Source organism: Ursus maritimus, unplaced genomic scaffold (genome assembly GCF_017311325.1).
Source record: "Ursus maritimus isolate PB19 unplaced genomic scaffold, ASM1731132v1 scaffold_9, whole genome shotgun sequence".
In the NCBI taxonomy this organism is placed as follows: Eukaryota; Metazoa; Chordata; class Mammalia; order Carnivora; family Ursidae; genus Ursus; species Ursus maritimus.
In genome coordinates this window covers 56,344,842-56,350,355 of record NW_024427107.1, presented here as the reverse complement: position 1 = coordinate 56,350,355, position 5,514 = coordinate 56,344,842, and the positions used below count along the sequence as shown (strand labels likewise).

The following is a 5,514-nucleotide window of genomic DNA, read 5'->3' as shown; positions in this document are numbered from 1 at the left end:
TTTGGTATTGTGAACAATATTAAATTTCCTTTTGGAGTTTAGTAAATGTACATTGCTTACATTTAAGTTTGCATTATTCTCTTCCCACTGAGAACATTAAAGCCATCAAGAGAAACTGCAGTTGCCTATGACGATGGATATTTCCATCTAATTTGATAAGGAAAAAATGTAGATTTGGGGAAACTTTATAAAATTGTTCTTGGAATGTATTTTATTTATTTTTAATAAATATATCATCTCTAAAACTAGATTAGAAATCAGTTTACCTTGCTGCATCTAGCAGTGTATAGCTAAAAAAAGCCAAGCTATATAATGGTTTCTTGGGTAGAAACTCTGGGTGAATAAACGTTGCAAGATGTCAATTTTAAATAAAATTTCTCTCTAAATCACATGCATACATGATCTTCCCTTAACAAAACTGACAAATCAAAAAACAGAATATTTTTTTAAACAAAAATGGAAAAAAAAACAAATATTATTTTCTCTATATATCCTTGATACATAGAACAACATAGGTATGATTGGTGAAATAATGAGCAAAATAATGAAATGAAAAGTACGTTATGGTATAACTTTTTTAAGTTAAAAAACGACTAGTATGTTATGGTGTAACTTTTTCAAGTTAAAAAATGACTAGCACTAAATAATAAAATTTGATAAAAATATAAAAAGGAGCAATGTGATAAAATCATGGTTATTTGGGTGTTGAGGAGAGGCAGGCAAGTGATAACAATGTAGCATCTAAGTATAGAGAAGCTACTGTAAATTAATAGTTTTCACATTGGGAAACAGATTCATAAGCTTTCACTAAAAATGTCTTGCCAAAATTTATCTCTCATGAGATTAAGCAGTAATTGATTGATATGATTCAATTGTGCCTTTAATGAAAAACTGATATTGGAATGTATGAATTAGCATTCTCAAAATTATAAAATAGGAACTAACTTTAGGATGTTAAGAGACTTACCTTAGAGATGGTACAGTATTTACCATACACAATGAAAACCAACCACTGCCAAATATTTTATTCCCTATGAGACACAGTCCCTTAAAAAGAACAATGACTAACGACAGCAAGAAACTCTCAAACAACAAAACCCATCCACCTGTATTTGATGATATTTGGGGATTATTCACTTTTCATCAAGAGTTATTTGCTTTATGCTTATTCTGGAAGATTCCAAACTATAAATTTCTTTAAAATGACTCTTCATCAATAAATTAAAGACAAGATATAAGGCAATAATTTCTAACAAGAAGTTCGTGTTTTTCCCCTTTTTAGTTCCATTTTGACACCTTAACTTATTAATTCTATCCACTTTTGAGACCACTATATATTCTAAGAATAGTGATCATAAACAAGATAATTTGGAGTTTTATAAATAACCTTCTTGTTAATATGCTTCCACAGCCAAGGAAGAGGCAACATTCAACCAAAGGGGATTTATTCAAGTCAAAAGAAGACAGATATTCTAACTTAAAATATCTGAAGGTATGGGGCGCCTGGGTGGCACAGCGTTTAAGCGTCTGCCTTCGGCTCAGGGCGTGATCCCGGTGTTCTGGGATCGAGCCCCACATCAGGCTCCTCCGCTATGAGCCTGCTTCTTCCTCTCCCACTCCCCCTGCTTGTGTTCCCTCTCTCGCTGGCTGTCTCTATCTCTGTCAAATAAATAAATAAAATCTTAAAAAAAATATATTTGAAGGTAAAGGAAACTCAATACAAACAAGAGCATGCTTATGGTTGGATATGAATATGTCCTTTTAAAAGGAAAAGATATCTCTTTCTTCTGTGATTTGGGGTAAAATTCCACAGGCCTTTAGCTGCTTTCTGCTGGTAGGAATTTTCCTTCAGATCTCATTTCCAATGTAGGTTACTTGTATGATGTAAAAATATTCTTTTTTTTTTTTTTAAAGATTTTTTTTAGTTTATTTATTTGACAGAGACAGCCAGCGAGAGAAGGAACACAGCAGGGGAAGTGGGAGAGGGAGAAGCAGGCTCCTAGCGGAGAAGCCTGACGTGGGGCTCGATCCCAAAACGCTGGGATCACGCCCTGAGCCGAAGGCAGATGCTTAATGACTGCACCACCCAGGTGCCCCGATGTAAAAATATTCTTAATGCATGGACCAATTTGTCTGAAATCTTCTCTAATGGCTCCTAATTATTTTCTCCTATATTATATTTGCTGAGTGGGATGAAATAGATAACTAAAAATAGGCATGTTTATGACAATATTTTATTGACTTACTTAAATATATGTAAAAAGCTCACATGTATTAAGTTCTTAAAATTCACCAGAAACTATTGTGAACAACTTGTACATATTAACTTTTTTAAGTGTTAACTTCCTCTGAGCTAGCAATTGCTGCCTCCATGCAAAGAGGAAAACAAGTCACAGATAAGTAAATTGTACAAGGTCACATAGCTAGTAAGAAATGGATCTGATCTGAGATCTGTAGTTTTGTTTAATTGCAGACCTGATTCTCTTAACCATTATGCTTTAATATATCAAGGTCTATAAAACTATTATCACCTGAATAATTACATATCTAGAAATGTTAGCACAACTAAATGCATGATTCAGGGAAACAAATGTTCCAATGGTCAGTACACTATTAAGTAGCTAAAACAAAATCAATATAATTATCTGGTTTTTATATACATATATTTATTAAATAATGGCATAATTTATAATAATTGTGCTTTATGGTCATAAAAAACTTGTCTTTAAATGCCTAAGCATTGTAAGCACAGAACCAATAAGGTACTTTATTTATTCTGACCCTATGATAAACTCTGTTATTATGCTCCTTTGGGAACAATTAAAATGGATATGGAATTTTAAACTGATTATGCTTACACATTGTGGGTTAAGTGAACATCAGTGAAGAAACTGGGTTTCTTATAATATAGCTACATTAAAAGTGTTGGGAAAAAAGAAAACTGAGTCATTTGATTTTGGGTTGTGTCTAGTGCCCTGCCAGAATAGAAATGCTGTAATATTTTTATTTAGTCACACATACATGCAGTCATTCCAAAAACCTATGTTTTTGAGGCTACGGAACACAGAACAACAACGAAATCATTTATTCTATGTCAAATAAGAGGAATAGAAAGATGTGAGAGGGAAAAAAGTCACACTGCTCCCACCTCAGAGTTTTAAGAATCCAGAGAACTCAATCTTAGCCTGCATATATGCTGCTTGCATACATTCAGTTTGAAAGAAAACTCACGGAGATTTTAGGTACTAGATCAGAAGTCAGCAAGCTATAGTCCGAATGCCCAATGTGACCTTCTGCCTGTTTTTCTTTGTTTCGCATGGTGAACTAAGAGTATTTTATACCCCTCAATATTGAAAAAAATCAGAAGTATCCTATTGCGTGACACATGAAAATTATAGGAAATCAAAATTAAGTGGCTGTATATATGGCTTTTTATTTCTTTTTAAACACTAGGCACACTTGTTCCTGTATGTATTTTCTACAGCTGTTTTTGCACTACAAGGACAGATTTCAGATGGTATGAACTGCAGAGCCTAAAATATTTTCCATCTTTATAGAAAGGTTTGTTGCCCTTCACATATACTACCCACATAGGAAATGTTTACTGGGAAATTATCTTGCTGTGATTGGAGCTACTCGTATTGAAATAATCTTTTTCTGAATAACGCAGTTAACTCTTCATTAGAAATTCAGATGCTGCCCATACTAATTTTTAATCTATTTTCATTTTTTTAAAGATTTTAATTATTTGAGAGAGAGAAACAGAGAGAGAGAGAGAGAGAGAACATGAGTGGAGGAGGGGCAGAAGGAGAGGGAAAAGTAGACTCCCCATTGAGCAGGGAGTCTGATGTGGGGCTCAATCCCAAAACCCCAGGATGGTGACCTGAGCGGAAGGCAGGCATTTAACCAACTGAGCCACCCACGTGCCCCGGATCCATTTTAAACAGTGATGGTGACTGATTATTACAATCTTTATTTAAGTACAAATAATGTGTTTTTGTTGTCAAATATATAGTATTTTGTAGCATATATGCAATATTACACTATGTAATCATGGTGTTAGTTTAAAAAAATCTAAAATGTAGTTTTTATCTACAAATACCTGAACATTTAAATAGAAAGAAATAATTTGTTATTTATTTGTCGAATCTTGGACTATGTCTTTGGGATGTAGTTTTTTACAAAAATCTTTAATATTAGGATACATTAAAGTTGGGAATAAGGCTAATCCTGGGGGATTTAACTATACCTCACATTCCCCAAGAGCAGTTTTCCACCCTGATTATATTTTGGGACTCTCTTGGCTTGTTTTCTTAGAGGAGTTTAATTTTCTTGCAGCTTACCATATTAAAAATTAAATTCATACTAATGACCTAGATTTTAAAAAACAGAACAAATCAATGGTTATCCTAGGTAAACTGTTCGACCATATAAATGAGAACTCTGGATTCTATGCTATTGGTACAAAATTTTCCCTCCAGACTTAATCTCCCAACAGAAAATTTTCTGGATTAACTATATGAAAACTTCACTAGGTTTAAAGTTAAGAAAGAATGGTATAATATCTTCAGACATTATTTGTAAATAAACTTTTTCATTGATTTTTTTATTGTCTGATGCAATCTGGCTAGGACTAGTAAGAATAAATTATCTATTCAACTGTTAAAGAGTTCTAGGGTAGCCTTAATTATCTTCTCTCACTATATTTTTATTTCTTTTTTTCTGTAAGGTTTTCTTTTATTGAAAAGATCATTCACAAAATACTATATCCACAGATTAAAAAATATGGAATGCTTCACGAATTTGTGTGTCATCCTTGTTCAGGGACCATGCTAATCTCTGTATCGTTCCAATTTTAGTATATGTGCTGCCAAAGTGAGCACTGTATTTTTACTTCTAGTGACTTCATGTATGCCCACAGTTTCTCTTTATCACTTATATATACCGTAGTTATCCAAAATCTACTTTGGCAGCTCCAAATTCTCTCTTAAGCACCAAACCTTTGTCTTTCAGGGTCCACTGAATTATGCCTTTGCATGTTTCGTGAACAACATTAGTAATCTCATGATGTTCAAATATGAATTCAGCTAGCTTTCCTTTTCTTCTTCAAATTTACCTCATGTTGAGTATTCTTAATTTCAGTGACTGTTAACAGTGTCCTCTCACTTTTCTGAAGCTAAAATTATCAGCATCATTTCAGACATTTTCCTTACACTTATCCCTCATTGCCATGCCTCCCCTCTTCCCATGCACTAAAACAAATGGAGATTACTATTTACCTATTTTAATTCCTAAGTATCTCCCACTCTAAGTACTAAGTATCTAAGTACTCTCTCCTCTCCATTTCCACAGTCACAGCCTCAGTTTGATTTATTATCTCTTATGCTCATGTTCGTATTAGTTTCTTTCCTAGATTCCTTGCCTGAATTCATTCCCAAACTATCCATCTTCCATAATGCTTATAGAAATGACTTAACAAGTCTGCTTTATTTTTTTTTAGCAAGTTTGCTTTAA

At 33.4% G+C, this 5,514-nt stretch overlaps 1 non-coding gene across 1 annotated transcript; it reads right to left on the bottom strand.

The window, feature by feature from the left end:
- Nucleotides 1–4,779: 4,779 nt before the first annotated feature.
- On the bottom strand, nucleotides 4,780–4,883 carry LOC121101776. The gene has a single exon (XR_005833811.1). It is a non-coding gene; the product is annotated as a U6 spliceosomal RNA (small nuclear RNA).
- Between the last annotated feature and the right edge of the window lie 631 nt (nucleotides 4,884–5,514).